Source organism: Octopus bimaculoides, chromosome 21 (genome assembly GCF_046866305.1).
Source record: "Octopus bimaculoides isolate indiv1 chromosome 21, ASM4686630v1, whole genome shotgun sequence".
NCBI classification, from domain to species: Eukaryota; Metazoa; Mollusca; class Cephalopoda; order Octopoda; family Octopodidae; genus Octopus; species Octopus bimaculoides.
In genome coordinates, this window is record NC_142948.1 from 39906991 (window position 1) to 39927680 (window position 20690).

Consider the following 20690-nt stretch of genomic DNA (forward strand, 5'->3'; position numbering starts at 1 on the left):
TAATCTGAGGAGCTGCACCAGATTCCTGTCTGATTTGGCAGGGTTTCTATGACTGGATACCCTTCTTAACGCCAACCACTCCAAGAGTATAATGGGTGCTTTCATGTGCCACCAGCATGGGTGCCAGTTGCGTGACACCAGTATCTGCCATGACTACAACTTCACTTGGCTTCATGGCTCTTCTTCCCAAGCACAGCACAATGCCAAAGGTTTTGGTCATTTGTCATTGCCTCCTTGATAGCCAATGCATGAAAGGTTCTTTCTACATGCCACTGGCATGGGTTCTTCTTACGCAGTGCTGGCATCGGCCACATTGTGTCTGTGAGACAGACAGACAGACAGATAGATAGATAAATAGGTAGATAGGTAGACAGACACACAGATACATACTTATTTTGTTATATATATAAAAACTACTCAGATTCCAAAGGTAGAGTAAAATAGTAATTCATTGAAGCTGGAAAGACTTCACAAACTGTTTCTCAGAGTTCCATGCAATTATCACCAGACAATATCACTGCACGACTGTCTGATGATCAGTTTACTGAAACTCTGAGTAACAGTTTATGAAATCTCAGTGATTTAATAAAATATCCTCTGTGTGTGTGTGTGTGTGTGTGTGTGTGTGTGTGTGTGAAATTAACCAGACATCAAACCAGCAAACCTGCAAACCAAAAACCAAGTAACTAGCCCACGAAACAGCAAATCACACAACCAGCCAGTCATACAGAGAGAGAGAGAGAGAGAGAGAGAGAAGTAAGCTAGTGAAGATAATGAATTTGTCCATGTGAAAGATTCATCATGTTGTCTGCCATAATTACTGATGTGATGGAGTCAACAAAACCACTAATTAAATGGCTTAGAACTGTCACATCTCTCTCTCTCCTTTACTTTCCCATTTTTCTCCCCTTCTCTCTATCTGTCTATCAGTTTATCTAGCTTTCTGTCTGTGTCTCTCTATCTTTATCTTTATCTCTCTCTCTTTCTCTCTCTCTCTCCCTCTATATGTGTGTGTGTGAATGTGTGTATATATCTTAGCCTATCTATCTGTCTGTCTGTTTCTCTGCCTATCTATCTTTCATTCTTTCTCTTTCCATATTGTTTAGATCAATGAAATAACAGAAATGTAGTTGAATAACGTTGTTGTGGTTACTGTTGTTACGATTGTGGTGGTGATGATGGTTGTTGCTGTAGCTGTTGTCATTTGCTGTGGTGGTTCTGGTGCTGATGGTAGTAGTAGTGGTAGTAGTAGTGGGGGGGGGGGGACAAAAATGAAGAGGTTTTATGGTTTAGGTGGTGGTGGTGGTGGTGGTGGCTAGACATGTTTTCATTGGAACTAATAACTGATTTTTGCCATGGTGGCAAAATTCTAAAGGCAACATTATGGTTTTCACTGTTTCTATAGACCTCAGTATATTACTGATATTCTATTTTATTAAACCTCTGAAGGAATGACAGGTTACTTTCATCAATGGTATATGTATTTGTATATATATAGTATTACATACCTACCTACAGGCATACACACACACACACACACACACACAACACATACATACATACATTTCTACCTACCTACACACACACTTGCATGCACACACACATACATATAAATAGATATCCAGATAGACAGGCAGACAAGCAGGCAGACAGACACAGATAGAGAGTGAGGAAAGAGTAAAGTAGGGAACATAAGTGAGCATTGCCAAATGATGAGCGCCAAAGCAGCCATGCCAAAATGTCTTTTACCCATTCATGCCATGGCTTACTAATTTCTCTCTAAACTGCTAATTCTGCCGCTGCACCATATGATATCTCGTGATGTCTCTTTGCGATTCCAACTCATTGCAGTGCCTCACGTGCGTGCATAAAGTTTGTTGTTTAACTTAAATCGTAAATATATATTTCTTTATAAAGTGGATTAAAGATTAATTTTAAATAAAGACTTCTTAGAAAGAAAACCAACTTTTTATTAAAGAGTTTGGAATTTCATTTTGGATTTTTTTAAATTGAAAAAAAAAAATTTGAGAAATAAAACAATTCCATAAGTGACAAAAATTTTGAATCTGTGTGTAAAAATACAAATACACACACACACACACACACATATATAAATACACACACACCATATATATATATATATATATATATATATATATATACATATATACACATGTATTATACATCTATCTATATACATATGTAAAGCATATTTTGTATGTTTTCTTTTGTTAATGGCTAACGATGTGTAACATATTTAATATATATATACATGCACACACACATATATTTGTATAGATGTGTGTGCGTATGTATGCATATATGTATATATATATATGTGTATATATATTATGTGTGTGTGTATGTGTGTATATATATATATATGTATGAATGTATATATATATATCCAATATTTACACAATGTTATTCATTAACAAAAGACAACTTATTTCAAATTTTATTAATTTATTTATTCGATCATTTTTTTTTTTTTATTATTTCAAACCAAAATAAAATTCCAAATCTCTTTACAAAAAAATGTTAGTTTGCATTTTAAAATAAATAAATCTTTAATCTACTTTATACAAGAGTTGGGACTTCTTTACTGTCGCCATTCCATTCTTGCCATGTCTGACTGACTGAATTAATATGGAACACCAATTTTATCATTTTTGTTTTGTTAATTGTTATTGTTGCTGTTGTCAAGTGCAACTTAGTGAAGTTGATGATGATTTAGCAAAAAGTAGAAAGAGTGTCTCTTCTCAGTCTTGTCCTTTGCAGTCTCTTTGTCCATCATACAATTTACCTTATTTTCAAGCATAGAAGGTAAACCTCAAATTTGGCAGGTCTAATCTGTGCCTTATATGCACTTTCTGTACAGCCCCCCACAAAAGAAAAAAAAATATTGCTTGACCTTCCTTCCTGGCTAAAATATGTCCTCATACGATTAGCTTTACTGCCTACTTTGGCTCGGCTTCTGCTGCTTGATGCCCTAACCCTAAGAAAGTGTATTGGGTGCTTTTTTTGTTCATAGCATCAACACTGGTTGAGTACTTACAAGACAAGACCTCTCAACAGAGTTGGGTATAGCACTGAGGGAGAAGGAACTAAAATGGAGGGACAAGGGTAGGTGTCTTGCAGAAGTGAATCTGTGGTTGGCGTATTTCGAAAGAGAATGAATGGAAGAGAGAGAACAGGATAGAAGAACCACAAAGATGGATGCGTGGATAAGTGCACCAGAATGGAGACTGGTGTAACAAATGGAGATAAGGAATGAGTTAGTCCAGAGAGGAAGAGGAGCAAGGAAATCAGATATACGTCACTACATCATTGCACTAGATTAGGTTTAACTATAACCAACATCACAACTAAATCTCAAAATTGTTTATCGCTCTGTTCTCTTCAATCCATCTCCATTACATAAAACTATTTACAATGACAATAGGAACAACACCAACAGCAATCATCTTTCCTCCGCCTTCCCTCTGCCTCTCCTAATTTTCTTGTTCTGTATGTAACCTCATTAATCTTCTAAAAAGTTTCAACTAATTTACATAATGCTAATGTATTTTGTTGAAATTTTAGTTCAAATGTATCACAAACATATTTATTTAAAAAAGATAAACACTGTGCATTTATGCATGTGTGTGTGTGTGTATATACATGTATGCATTCATATATTTGAGCATCTGTTTGCGTTTGCATAAAATATATGTATTTGTACATTGTATACATACATATATGTATATATGCATACATATATTCACTTATATACATATATATATGTGTGTGTGTGTGTGTGTATATTCATGCATGTTTATAAATGCATATATATGCATACACACACATATATATATATATATATACACATACAATGTAGGTGTTTATAATGCTCAGCCATATTCAGTGATGGTTATAGTCCTCCTTGTTGCTACGCATTTGCTTACTGATGCCCAAATGAATTTCATAAGTCTGTATCATGGTCGTCGTTCTCCTCATCATTCGATGCCCATCTTCCGCGCTGGCATACTTTGAATGGCCTGGCTGGAGGTGTGAGGTGTCTGGGCACTGCATCATGCTCTAATATTTGCTTTGGCATCGTTTCTAAAGCTGGGTACTTTTGCTAAAACCAACCACTTTACAGGGTGTATTGAGTTCTTTTTAGTACCACCAGCACCAATGAAATCACCTTGCAACTTTGACATCACAAGCCCTGAGGAGGGATAGATTTAAGCTAGGAGATGACGGTTTAAAGTATGGAAAAAGGGGGTTGAGCAGGTTTTTTGCTTTATAGGAGTTACATGGCTGACAACTGCAAGAGAAGTTTCAAGCTAAGAATAAGCATTTGTTGAACTGAAGAAGAAAGTCTTTGACATTGTACCATGATCTATATTTTGGCAGTGTGTGTGTGTTGCAGTCCTGATTCATCTTACACACCATGGGATCCTTCCTGAGTCATATGTATTCATAGGGCCAGTTTCCCAGGTTTTGTGGCACATATATTCACCCCTGCCATGGGATAGGATGCCAGTCTGTTGCAGGATTACTCATTTTTGCCAGCTGAGGCATGGAGACCAGGTAAATCCTATGAGTCTTTGGACTCATAGGATGACACTTTCCCATGTAACTGTGCAATGGGATTGAATCCAGCACTATGGGACAGTGAAGTAAATTTCTTAACCACACAGCCAAAAGAAGCAGAATAAGAGATATTTGGAAGCTAATAATCACCCTCTCTAATTCTTTCTTTCACAGTTAATCACTTTCTGCAGACATTCAGATGTTATTCATTGAAGAAGATTATTATTTTCTTAAATAAATTCTAAAATTCTTCCGTCTTGGAAATCAAAATATCCTTGTGACAGTGATTAGTTCTTTGAACGCCCCACACCACCCTCCCCTCTCAAAGATTTCAAAGTTTTTTCTGTTAATCAGTTACTTAAATAGATGTGTAATTATATTCATGCATACATGCATACATACATACCTATATACATATTATATATTTATGTGTATATATATGCATGTATTGTATATATACATATGTCTGTGGTTGCATCTACATATGCACATTTGTATATATATATATATATATATATATATATATATATATATATATATATATATACTCTCACACATTTATAAGTGTGTGTGTATGGTGGGGGTATATATATATATATATATATATATATAGATATATAGATATATAGATATACAAATACATATACACACTCATACATAGACACATGTATACATCTGTATATGCTCTAGTTAAATCTTTCTACAAATTAACAATAATAGAGTATTACAAGAACAATAGAAACAACAACGATGATGATGAGAAGATAATGACAATGATGATGAAATTTCCATGTGCCGTGTAATTTTCTCCCCTCCACTTCCCCTCTGATGGCGAGAGAGATGATAAAAAATTTTCATTTTGTTTTTTAACTTATCTGTTTTTTATTTCAATTTTGCTTGTTTCTATTATTTGTTTTTGTTGTTGTCTTGTTATATATTTTTTTACAGTTTGCATTATTGTTTTTTTTCCAAAATCTCATCTTAAAAATAAGATTATTTTCTAAATTTTCCTTGTTGACTATCATATATGTGTGTGTGTGAGTATACATATGTATATATATATATATATATATATATATATATATATATATATATGTATATATGTATATATATATATATATACACACATATACATATATATTTGTGTATATATGTGTGTGTGTGTGTGTATGAATATATATATATATGTATATATATAGATAGATATACATGTATACACATACACATATATATTTGTATAGATATATATAGTTATATATACATAATATCATAAAAAATGTATATTTAAATCAACAAAAGCACTAATGACATCAACGATAACAACAATACGAAAAGAAAATCAAGAAAAGCAAACAAAAATACGTACGACAAATATATATGTAACAAGAACAACATTAATGACAACCATGACAAAGAAATATTTCATAATAAAGGAAAGTCTAAATGTGTGTGTGTGTGTGCTTTGACTACAACATTAGAGCATTTTAGCTCTTATTTCTAGCAATGTAGGTGTTCCTAACACCCTAGTCATATTTAGTGACAATTATAGTTTTCCTTTTTTGTGACATTTTGCAAACTGCACTGGCTCTTGTGCAGGTGGCACGTAAAGAACACCATTTTGAGCGTGGCCGTTGCCATTACCGCCTGACTGGCCCTCATGCCGGTGGCACGTAAAAACACCCACTACACTCTCGGAGTGGTTGGCGTTAGGAAGGGCATCCAGCTGTAGAAACTCTGCCAGATCAGATTGGAGCCTGGTGTAGCCATCTGGTTTCATCAGTCCTCAGTCAAATCGTCCAACCCATGCTAGCATGGAAAGCGGACGTTAAATGATGATGATGATATATATATATAATAGAGAGAAAGAGAGAGAGAGAGATCCGCATGGATAGATAAATGTAAATATAGGTGCCAGGTATGGTTGTGTGATTAAGAAGCTTGTTTTCCTTACATAATTTTAGGGTCAGTTAAACTACTTGAGCCAATATCCTCTACCCGAGCCTTGTGCTGACCAAAGTCTTGTCAATGAGTTTGGTAGAGGGAAACTGAAAGAAATCCATCGCATGTGTGTGTGTGTGTGTGTGTGTGTGTGTGTGTGTGTGTTGTATATGTATGCATGTGTGTAGAAAACAAATTACAACATGAGGAATTGTTTTTAAAATGCTTAATTACACCATCTTATGGATGATACATGATCACAGAATGATCATTAGCTGCAGAATTAAATTTTATAATCAAATTACATTGTCTAATCATCAGAGACATGTAACCTCCATTTCTAAGATTACTGAATCAGTAACAACTGCTTATCAATGATTGGTAAAACTGTCACTAATCCAGTAATAAGTATGAATGAATGTTACATGTCTCTGAAGATTTCACAAAGAAATTTGATTATATAATTTATACTATGAGGCAAAGAATCCTTCTTTGTTAAAGAAATATATGTAAGATGATGTAGCTAAATGATTATTTCTAAACAAACCCTCCTCTTTTGTTTTATTTGTACTTTGGGATATTGGCAACAGGAATCTAAAGAAGAAAGACATGGACTGTTCTCTGAGTCCTTCACATGGAATCCCTTGAGATGCATGGCAATACATAAAGTTCTAATTGCTGGTCATTTCCGAGGAATTTTAAGTTGCACTGTATACACATGCATTTGTATATATAATGATGGACTTCCTTCAGTTTCTGTCTACCAAATCCACTCACAAGGATTTGGTCAGCCCAGGGAGGGTTATAGTGGGAGACAGTTGTCCAAAGTGCCACGCATTGGAACTGAACTCAGAACCTTGTGGTTGGGAAACAAACTTCTTACCACACAGTCAGGCCTGTGCCTACATGCACACACACACATACACACACTGAATTAATATACACTTTAATATCCTCATATATTAAAAGCTGAAGGCTCTTCAATTGTAACTCTGAGTATTTCTTCTGTCGCTCACCAAATGGTTGATACTTGATAGCAGTGTGACCAAAATAGAATTTGATATTGTATCTATCACTCTCTCACTCCCTCTATATTGCTTTCTTTCTCTCCATCCACCTCTCTTTCTATGTCTTTCTCTCTATGTCACTGCCCCTCTTTTATTCCCTCTCTCCCTCTTTATTCTTCCAAGCAGATTATAGAAACACTTAGTGTGGGCTGGATTAGTTAATCAGTTAGAAAAGATTATTGAGATAAAGATCAACTACTAAAAATAGTCGTAAGACTATATATATATATATATATGCATGAAGGTACATGGCTTTGTGGTTAGGGTGTTGCACTCACGATTGTGACATCATGGGTTCGATTCTCAGACCGGGCATTGTGTTGTGCTCTTGAGCAAAGCACCTCATTTCATGTTGCTCTGTGATCATTTCTTCACCTGACATGTGGCACACAGTGCACCTGTACAGGTAATGTTGATTTGATGGAGGGAATGAGCTCATGTGTACACAAACATTTGATCACTATAAACGAATCCATCTGTGTGGTTGTTCGACAAGAAATTGTATATATATATATATATATATATATATATATATATATACATACACACATATATATATGTGTGTGTGTATGTATATATATATATGTATGTATGTATGTGTTATTTCTTTACTACCCACAAGGGGCTACACACAGAGGGGACAAACAAGGACAGACAAATGATTAAGTCGATTATACCGACCCCAGTGTGTAACTGGTACTTATTTAATCGACCCCGAAAGGATGAAAGGCAAATTCGACCTTGGCGGAATTTGAACTCAGAACGTAGCGGCAGACGAAATACCGCTAAGCATTTCACCCGGCGTGCTAACGTTTCTGTGTGTATGTATATATGTGTATGTGTGTGTGTGTGTGTGTGTGAAGTGGTGCGTTTCGGAATTAGAAGCATTTGAAAAAGACTTTTCTGAGCATATATACATGTTTATATATATATATATATATGCATTCATTCATTCGGTTCTCATTGTATATATATGTATATGTGTATACACATGTGTGTGTGTATGTATGCATGTGTGTATATTTGGGTGTGATCTGCTTTTGAATGAATGTGAATTTGGATGTGTGAGCATATAAAGGTTTAAGCTTGTATCTATTTGTCTGTCTGTCTATAGATAGGCAGCTATAACTAATACATGTACACACATGCTTACATAGAGAAAACAACATGTGTACAAAAGGGAAAGAGAGAAACAGAGAGAGAGGAAGAGAGAAAGGGAGTGAGAAAGAGACAATATTATTATCTTCAAGCTGAGGTAAACAAATTTAAAAAATCCCAAATTCGTTTTTGAAATCTGCTTTATTTACCATTATTGTCATCATTGTTCATCATTTCACCTTCATTGTCATCATCATCTTCGTCATCATCAGAGACAAGGACATCACTATCATCATCCCATCACAATATTCAGAGACATTGAGTAATTAATGCTTAGTGCTCTTTGATTTATCAAAATTGGCATTAAAGGGGTTCGTTCGAAAGAGGGTGTTGTACAGCATTTAGTGATCTTCCTCTCCTGCATCAATGCTTCATGCCTCTCGTTTAAAATGATTTCACCAATGCCAGCAAACAGTGAAATTTGGATTTGAGAACAGAAGGATCCTGGATTGTTGTTATTGCTTTCATCATTGGATACATCATCATCAACAGCATCATTTGCACCATCATCATTGTCATCATCGTCATTATTCTTATCATAATCCTAAACATCATGTCCATCACCAACATCATTGTACACCATCATCATCCTCACTAACATCATTGTTGTCATTGTCATCAAAAGCATCATCATCATCATCTTCAACACCATGCCATCATCCTTATTACAGAAATCACAATCTCCCATCCATTCTCTGTAGAATTACCTGACACGTCACAAGGTTGCATCAACTTCCAAGATTTTCTGTCAACAAAAAAAAAAACAAAAAAAGAACAAATGGGAAAATTCCTCACAAATTTAATAGGATAAACTAGGTGAAATGAGTATATACTTAAAAGTATGTATGCATATAAATATATACACATATATGTATATACATACATATAAATATATGTATGTGTATAGGTTGATAGACATATATAGGTAAATAGATACGTGTGTGTATGTGTATATGTAGATACACACACATAAATATGAATATATATATATATATATATATATATATATATATATATATAAAAACGATATAAAACTATCTCGACTTTTTAGAAAAGACAACAACAATTAAAGTAGTGAAAACAAAAAAGAATGAATCACTTATCAAAGAATAAATATCTATCCAGAAATATTGAATGGAAATCAAACTCCTATCAACGGTTTGCACTGTAACACAAATAACAAAAACAACAAACAACAAACAGCTATGATAATATAGTCATTGCAGGCTGTGCTAGTGTTGTTGTCATTGTAGTCATGATCATGATGATGATGATCATCATTACCATCATCATCAGCAGCAGTAATATCAATGTCTTTACCACACCAACACCACTTCAGGCGCCACTGCCACCTCTACCATCGTCACCACCACCACCACCACCACCACTATTGTCATTGTCATCTTTGTCGTCATCACTGTTATCATTGCCATTAACATCATTCTCAATACCAATATCATCAGCATCATCAGCAACAAGCGTCACCACCACCACCACCAACAACAGTAACAACAACACTGACAGCATCACCATCACCATCATCACCCTCAGCATCTACAGTTTCACCGAGAGATATCAATTCGTTATATTTCAAGGTGTCAGGTTAAAATGAGAACAGTTCATGTCTCAACGTTTTATACACATTAACATGACAGGTGGATCAACGAAAGCCCCTCACATAGATGGACGTGTAGGTCTTCATATACATGTATGTACACAGACATAAATATATACATATATGTATATATATATTTATATCTCTATATATATGTATGTATGTACTTATATAGGTGTGTGTGTGTGTGTATGTATATATGAATCTATATCTAAATATATATATGTATGTATATTGCATTCTCAAGTATCATTTAAAGACAATAATATAACTGGAACCCTGTCAGTAAAAGTGAATTTTTAAAGATATATGTGAGTTTGTATTTTCAAATACACACATACATATATATGCATGCTTATATAAATTATATACTTATACATACATACATACATGTATATATATATATATATATATATATATATATATATATATATATATATGTGTGTGTGTGTGTGTATGTATATATATATATATATACACACAACGACCTCAAACCCACTAGAGTAAACAAGAGAGGCAGAAACAAGGAAAATGCCCCTTGGATTTGAATGCTATGCAAATATTCTTTTAAAAAACTTTTCTTTTAATTTTTCCAAAATTTAATTGTTTTCCATACTTACAGTTGAAAAAGTCTCAATGACCGAAACCGGTACTGAAATGTTTATTATAAAATTATTTTAGCATTTTCTACCTTGACTTTTTTTCCATATATATTATATAGTAATGCTTCAACAAGTAAAAGAAGTATTCGGTCTGCTGAGAGAGTTAAGATAATCTTTAATTCAAGGTTTGTGGTTTTTAATTTGAGATTATATATATATGTATTGTGTGTGTGTGTGTGTGTGTGTGTGTGTATGTGTGTGTGTGTGTGTGTGTGTGCATACACAATGTATTGACAAACAAATGTATATGTCAGTGTGTGTAGGAAGAACAGGGAGAGGGGGAGGGGACAGGCAGACAAGTAAAGAGAACTCGAAAAAGAGAGTTAAAAAGAGTGTGTGGTTCGTACACACATGCACACACGTGTGTGTTTATATAGACGCAGATGTGTGTGAGTATGTGTGGGTCTGTATATGTGTGTCTGTATATGAATGTGCAGCCACTGGAGACATGAGTTAATTACTGTTTCTGTGATTGAGTTCAAAATTACCCACAATTCCACTGGGGCCCAAATCCTTGCAGCAGTATCGTCATCGTTGAAGGTTGGCGGCAGAGAGTGAGTGATGACAATGGTGTTGTTGGGATTACAAATGGTTCCGTTAGACGTTTGTGTTTCACCTTGGCACCAACATCCCCCACCACCACTAGTGCCACCACGACCACCACCACTACCATCATCATCACTCCTGATGCAACTACTGCCACCACCTAAACTACTACCACTACCAACAGGAGCAACATTGCACCAGCCACTATCACCACATCCAACACTACTACCATCACAACAAACAAACAACAATACTACCACCACCACCACCACCACAACAGCAACAACACACTATATCAGCCACCATCACCTTTTCCATCAACCTCCCCTACCACCACTGCTACTACTACCACATCACTACCACTATCGCCTCCACCACCACTATCACCACTGTCACTACCACCCCTGCCATCTATGTGTGATTATCTGTGGATGTGTGATGTGTGCATGCAATTATGTGAATTTATATAGATGTGTATATATATATATATATATATATATATTGCTGTATACAAGTAGAAGGATAAAGTACTCAATACATGGTGTAGAAAGATACTCTTCTGAGTAAAATGTGATTAAATTTCATGGCTGAGTGGCTAAGAAGCTCACTTTGCAACCACTTGGTTTTGAGTTCAATCCCACTGCATGTCACCTTCAGCAAGTCTCTTCTACAACACCCTTGGGCTGACCAATGCTTTGTGAGTAAAACTGGTCAGTGAAGACTGTGTGGAGGCCTGTCGTAGATATCATCATCATCATCATCATCCTTGTCATCTTTCCCCCATGATCGTCAGGATTGGATGGTTTGACAGGATCCAGTGTGCTGCAGGTCAGCCTTGGTAGGGTTTCTAGGGCTGAATGCCCAAGCTAATGCCAACCACTTCACAGTCTGTACTTTGTTCTCTCTTTTCTTTGTGCTTTTGGCATTAGGGAGGTTGCCAAGCAAGTTTTAGGATAGGAAAGAACAAGAAAAGGGTCAAATGTGGAAAAATGAACGGTGTGTGTTTGTGTGTGTGTGTATGTGTGTGTGTGTGTGTGTACGTGTACATGTGTTTATGTCATTGAGTTTTTGTGTCTCCCTCAGTACTTGACAGCCAGTGTTGGTTTGTTTACATCCTTGTAATTTAGTGGTTTGACAAAAGAAACCAATAGAATAAGTATGAGACTTAAAATTAAGAATTGCAGGGTGGGGGGGTCAATCATCTTCATTATTATCAACATCATCCTCATCATTTAGCATCTACTTTTTATGCTTGCATGGGTTGGAAGGAATTTGTTGAAGCAGATTTTATATAGATGGATGCTCTTCTTGTTGCCAACCTTTCCACTGTTTCCAAATAAGGTAATATTTCTGCCATGCCCAGTTGTGGATGACTGGAAATGATGCCCAGTTACAATCATCAACTGAAGTCAAGAGAAGGGTATATATATACACACACACACACATGTGACAGACATCCAAGCAGTGGGATGGAACTTAAGACCATGTGGTTGTAAAGCAAGCTTCTTAAACACACAACCATGCCTCTGCTATCTATCTATCTGTCTGTCTGTCTGTTTGTCTATCTATCTGTCTGTCTGTCTGTCTATATATGTATATGATGAGTTTCATAGAGGAGAAAGTGGAGGACTGAGATGTTATAGCGATATGTTGAGCTTGAGAAGACCCAGCCATCTCAGTAGAATTGAGATTCTGTGAAGCCTTCCCCAACAACTCATCTTCTGACACCCACTCTTCTTCAATCAGTTTCCTAGGTTACCTTATTCCCTTCCCTTTCCCCCTTCGCTCAACTGAGATCCTTTACATCCAACTCCTTTCCTGTCTCCAATCATCTCTCATAGCATTTACTTACACATCCACTTTTTCTCCTCTTCTATCCTCTCTTCTCTCTCATGCTCACATTGGATGAGGATCTCACTTCTCTTCCTTTCTCTCCCTCTCTCTCTCTCTCTCTCCCACTTTCCAGGTGGACAAGCTATATACTCACCCCTTCAGCAAGACACTTGCTTCTCTCCCTCCATCGCAGTTTCTTATTCCTCCTGTCTAAATCCAGCTCAGCTGAGCGGGGTTTTATCTTGAGGCTACTTGGCAACCTCATCAGTGTTGATGTGATGCAAAATGCTCCCAGTTCACATTGTAAAGTGGTTGGCATTAAGAAGGGCATCCAGCTGGAGAAACCATGCAAAAACAAGCATAGAACCTGGTGGAGTTCTCTGGTTTGTCTGTTCTTTTCAAGCTGTTCACCTGCATGGAAAAAAGGACGTTAGATAATGATGATGATGATGATGATGTATGTGAAGAAATATTGTACTGTGCGTATACATACATACATATAGACATATACACACATGCATACATACATGTAAATTAATATTTGCATATATGTAAGTGTGCATGCATACACATACACACACGTCTACATATATGCATATATCGCTATATTGTTTACAGTTTAGCTATTCACAAAACTAATATATGTTATTATAGAATGTAAGCTATTTATTGTAAACCTCTAAGATAGATATACGGCTGTTTCAAGTTAGTGGATTAAGTTAATACAAAACTTTAAACAATAAACAAGATTAAAGAGATAACACCAACCCATCACCACACACCAGTGGAAGAATTATAGATATAATTCATTATATATATATGTATATATATATATATATATATACACACACACACACACACACACACACACACACACACACACACACACACACATACATATACATACATATATATTACATCTATGTAATATTATGTTATTGTCAAACAATATTTAGTATGATATATATTACATATATTGAGACATAATTATATATAGTACACACACACACACACACAATGTATTAATGATAAGCTATAATAAACTAGATATCCCTTATTATATACTACTTATAATGTGTATGTGTGTGTGGTTGTGTGTGTGTGATAAGTAACATTGTAGAGCTATATTATATAGCAGAGATCTACATTATTCATTCGGTATATAAGAAATTAAGTATACATAATAATATAGAATGCTTATGATGATGATGTTGACAGTGACGTCAATGTTGATGATTGTGGTGATGATGATGATTGTTTGTGATTAAGGTCTTGATGACAATAACAGTATGTTTGCAGTTATTGTTTCTGACTGAATCAGTCGAGCTTTAGAGAAAATGCCTCTGCAATATCTTTTCTGATTCTCTACGCTCTGAATTCGATTCCTGCCAAAGTCAACTTTGGGCATTTCACAGCTCTGAAGCTGGAGAAATAAAAGTACCACTCTCGTGCTTACTATTATCGACTAATCAATGGACACAAATACTATTAGACTAATGCTTAAGTATGTTCAAATGATTCTTGGGAACAACAAATCAATTGCTAGAACATCAGATCTATTTGGTAAAATTATAATTCCAGAATGGATCCGTGACACAGTTCAAGCATGTTGTTCTTGAATTACCTTGAGATGTCTGCAAATCATAGTAGACCATGTCCTGTATGCCAGTGTCTTCAATGGCGTCATCATAACACATAGGTCCATGGAAAGAGCCATGTTAAAAGAATCATATCAAAATGGAGGGAGCAAAAGTGATTAAAAGATATGAAATGAATACAGTCATTGATATAATTCTCCACATAATTAAATTGTATCACTAATTAGATATGATACAGAAAGCTCTGATACCTGGGAAAAAAATTCATTATTTAAAATAACAGCAGTTCCAAAAAACAGGTTTAAAAAAGCAAGAAATATGCAATGGAATTCCAGAAATCCATTAAAATTAATTTAAACAAATCTAAATAATATTTAAATTTATTAGCAGAAAATTAGGTTTACTATCTTCATCCTCTTGCCAATTAGGTTTCTAGGAGTTTGAATAAATATGGCTTTCTTAAAGAGGTACATATGTGGAAGAATGTATTCCTAGATAAACGATGCCTAATTAAAATTATAAAAACAAAACAAAATAAAATTGGACTGTACACTTAATGTGAAGAACTGAAAATAATTTTTAGTTAACTAAAATTAAAATCTTAATGAGAGAAAATATATTATTAACATTAATGAAATTGTGTTTTCAAAAGGGTAGCAAATGAGAGAATCCATGGAAGTTTCTTTAATATTGATGCATGTTTGTCCATTGGAGTGATGATGATCATTTAATCATCCTGGAGATTGCTGATGACTTGTGTGGTGATTTAGTTTAAAGTGACAAAGAAGTTCTGTGTGTATATATAATATTTTGGGTAAAATTCTCCTTTTCAAATAGAGAAAATAATCAAAATGAGTTCAGAGAAATATGTTGTTACCAGCATATTCCAATCGCAATGTAGGAATATTGAATTGATCCCAGTAATTGACACTCATTATATTATAAATATCTGGAAGGAAGAAATGCAAATTTAATCTCATTGAGACTTAAACAAAAAATGAGAAAAGCTAAAAGTTCTGTCTGGGGTCATACAGACCCACTCGTAGGGCTGGTTTCCTGGATTTTCTGGTGTATATATTCCTCTCTAGATGGGACCTCAGTCCATCGCAGGAATACTCATGTCCACCAGCTTAAGGAACTAGAGCAACATAAATGAAGTGTTTTGCTCAAGAACACACAATGCATCACCCAGGCCAGGAATTGAAACCACAATCTTACAATCATGAGTCCACACGCTAAGCCACATACTACCACTAACACACACACACAAAAGAAAAAACTGTAGGAATATCAAATTAATCTTAGTTGAGCAGTAGTTCTTTGATTTATGGAACCCAAGAAGGCTGAAACATCAAAGTTGAATTGGTGAGATTTGATCTGCAGGATGGAAAAGAATCAGAACTAAATTTCATCAATGTTTCACAAATACTGATGATAATAATAATAATAATAATAATAATAATAATAATAATAATAATCCTTTCTACACAACCTCAAATTTTGGGGGAGAGTGCTCAAAAACTACATCATTCCCAGCATTTAATTTATTGGCCCTGAAAGGATGGTTAGCAAAGTCCTCCTCAGCTGAATTTGAACTCAAAATATAAAACCAACAATTGCTAACAATTCTACCAGATTGACGATAATAATAATAATAATAATAATAATACTTTCTGTACCAGAGGTATTTATGACACTACCTCATTCAGGTTGATCCTTAACAGCAGGGATGTTATAATCATCATCATCATCATAATTCAGATAACCAACTCATCCTACCCCACCCACCACCACCACCACCATCACCACTGCCATCACCTTCATTACAAAGCAAAACTTTGGGGACATTGAACGGGTAGGTGGGAGTCGGGGTAAGAAGGAAACTGTGTGGTGAGAGGAGACAAGGTGAGAGAGAGTAGGAGTGAGTGAAAGGAGAAAGGAAGAGCGGGGTCAGAGGTCACTGGTTATTAGCAATGTGTGTTTGTGTGTGTGATGGTGGTGGGGGAAGAAAGTCAGGAGAGGGGGTTTGGGGTTGCTGTGATCATTTCTACACAGATATGACACTAATCACTGCCATGAATCAATTCTAGTAACATAATGGGGGTAGATAGGGCTCCCCCCCTCACTCACCCTCATCACCACATCCACCATTTGCGTGTTGGCATTGTTGTTGTTGTTGTTGTAGCTATGTGATAGTGGAGATGCAGCAGTCATTGCTGTACTGTGCATTTGGTTGCTCTCTATGTGTGCGTGAGTGTGTATATACATGCATGCATATATGCACACACATACACAAACACATATCAGTGAACTAAACCCCTAATATTCTTTATATATGTATACACACACACACACACGTATGTATGTATACATATAGCTGATAGTGAGAGATTATCAATCTGGGCAAATACTTCATAAGCTCTCTTGTTGGTACACCAGGCTAACAATATTGTTTAGATTAGTAAAGAACTCCAGGTATTTGGATGGCAGGGTCCAAGGTTATGCTTCATCACCATTCTATATTGTAAATCCATGGTTGGGTTCCAGTGAAACTGGTTTTTTTTTACACAGAGTGATATATAAGACAAAGTAAAAATACATAATAACCATTATTTTATACCTTGTCTAATGTATATATCATTACCATCATCATTTAAGGTCTGTTGTCCATGCTAGCATGAGTGGGACGGTTTGACTAGGGCTGGTGAGCTGAAGGGCTGCACCAGACTCCAGACTATGTCTGATACTTATTCTATTGCTCTCTTTTGCTGAACTGCTAAGTTACAGAAATATAAACACACCAACAGTGGTTGTCAAGCAGTGGGGAGATATAATCATAGACACAAAACACATTCATATAGATATATATAGAGTGGGCTTCTTTCAGTTTCCATCTACCAAATCCATGCACAAGGCTTTGGTTGGTCCAAGGCTACAGAAAAAGACACTTGCCTAAGGTGCCATGCAGTGGGACTTAACCTGGAATTATGTAGCTGGGAGGCAAGTCATTCCTGCCTCTGTAAATGTCATAAGTGAGTTAAGCTGATAGCATATTTTCTCATATAACTGAGAATTTTATCACAGACAAAACAAAGAAAAAAAATATTACATTTTTATCAAGGTATGCTACCAGTTTCAATCATTTTTAAAGAGAATTTAGTCATGCTGTAAGACAATGGAAAATGGATTGAAATGAATTACATTAAATCAAAATTTCCTCATAGCAATTCTGCAAGTTTACGGGGTTCTGGTTGTTGGTTCTCTTCTGCTCACACACACATGGATATACATACCTACATGCATGTGTGTGTGTGTGTGTGTAATTGGCTGGTGCCTCTCAAAAATTTCTTGCATGTGCCTAGATTAGAAAGAATTATTATTCTCATCATCATCATTATTAATATTGTTGTTTCATCCATCCTTATGTTCTGCTGCTGCTGCTGCTTTTGCTGCTGCTGTTGATGATGATGATGAGGAGGAGGTGGTGAAGTAAATGTTTTCTTTTTTAGTATTCTGAATTTGATAAATGAGGGAAAGATTAAACACCAGCTAGAATCGTGGAACCACAAATACCAAGATCTACCACCACCACCACCACCACCAGCAACAACAACATCACTGTTGCCACCCTCACCACCAACACTACCAACACCACAACTACCAGCAAATACAAATGACAACCACATCACCAGTACAACTACAACCACCACTACCACTGCTACCATCACTACTTTCATTACTTCTCCAATCAATAAACAGCTGCCACCACTGCTACAGTCACCACCTCCACTACCATCACCATCACCATCATCACCACCACCACTACCTCAACCATTAGTCACTGAAGCACCACCAGCACTGAAGCAAAATTCACTGATTTTATCATCATCATCATCATCATTGTCACCACCATCACCATTGTCATCGTCATCATCACCATCATCATCATCATCAACAAAGTCGTAACTCACATCATCATCGTCGTCATCATCATTGTCATCTTCAACAAAGTCATAACTCTCCCATTGGTAAAATCATCCAAAAGACCTACATGGGCTGTGTATAGGTGTCTCCAAAATAAAGGTGGATTTCCTGCATGTCAAGAGTTCTAGTTGAACCTACTTCACTGCAGTTCGTTTTAGAAAACTACTACTTCACATTTTGAGACACAGCCTATTAACAAAATTTGGGAATGGTCATGGGAAGAAAAGTTGCCCCAACATGTCTCACTTAGTCTTTGGGTACTAATAACAGAAAATCTAAGAAAAATTCTTACAAATTTTGTGTGTTAAAACATAATCTTCCAATTACATTAAAACCTCTTTGGCCTGTAACACAGACTACAATTTATTCAGCAATTTTTTTTTATGAAAACTGCTTTTTTTTTCCACTTTTTTCTGTTGTGTGCAAAATTCACCTTGTATAGGCACACACTAATATTTTCAGTATATGAAAAACATTTCTATGATGCAAAAACATTTTTGCATTTTTATTTTCTGATATAATATATATATATATATATATATATATATATATATACAAACATACATACATGTACGTATGTATATGTATGTATGTATAAAAATCTAATGTACTTTCAAGATTTTCATTTTATTTTTCTTATGTATACATACAGTAATGCATGCATGCAGACATATATATATATATATATATATATATATATATATATACACATGTTTATATATATGGTTATATATATATAATAATAATAATATATATATGTTTATATACATATCTATATCTACGTGTATGTTGACAGATACACAGACAGACAGATAGATAGATAGATAGAAACACAAACACAAGCACACATATATATTATACACTCAAATATTGATACACTCACACATGCACATACATACTAATATATGCAAACACACATAAGTATGGATATGTGTATGGATGTGTACATATATTAGCAAGGTATTAGCAGAATGCTTAACAAAGCTGCACCTCATACAGCCACTATTTTCGCTGCTACACTCATGTCACTGGTTCAAAATTTTGCTATTGTTTTCATTACAAGACATTGTAAGAGATTCTGATGAAGGTTAAACACATTCAAACATCAAAGAATGTTATTGCCCTGACATTTCTCAGCTTTTCAAAAGTTACAACACATATCTTGTACATACGTGTGTGTGTGTGTGTGTGTGTGTGTACATGTGTGTATTGTTGTGGCATAAATGTACATATGTATGTATATATTATATATGCAAATATATCATCATCATCCTCCTCATCATCATCATCTATTGACAAATGTATATATATCTAATAATATACCATTGTATTTACACGTGCATACATGTTTATGCATTTATATGCTTATGTATGTGTGTGTGTATATATTTACATACTTATATAAACATATATATATATATATATATATATATAGGTACGTATATATATATATATATATATATATATATATATATATATATATATAGGTACGTATATATATATATATATATATATATATATATATATATATATATATATATATATATATATAAACATGCACACATACATTCATATGTATAGAAGAAATAGAAACAAACAGTGAGTTTGCAGGGAGTAGAATATTCCAACGTCTTTGACAGGCTCCTTTTTCAGAGTTAAGATTACTGGAAGGAAACAGAAAAGACAGCAGAATTTTACATCCTCTGTA

At 35.1% G+C, this 20690-nt stretch overlaps 2 long non-coding RNA genes across 2 annotated transcripts in view; one reads left to right on the top strand and one right to left on the bottom strand.

Annotated features, from left to right (window-relative positions):
- Positions 1 to 20690, top strand: part of LOC149131567 (uncharacterized) — a 151176-nt gene that overhangs the window by 55559 nt on the left and 74927 nt on the right. The window lies entirely within an intron of this gene.
- On the bottom strand, positions 8867 to 13806 carry LOC128250473 (uncharacterized). The gene is made up of 2 exons (XR_008266497.1): positions 13555 to 13806; positions 8867 to 9489 (listed from the first exon to the last, which is right to left on the bottom strand). It is a non-coding gene; the product is annotated as an uncharacterized LOC128250473 (long non-coding RNA).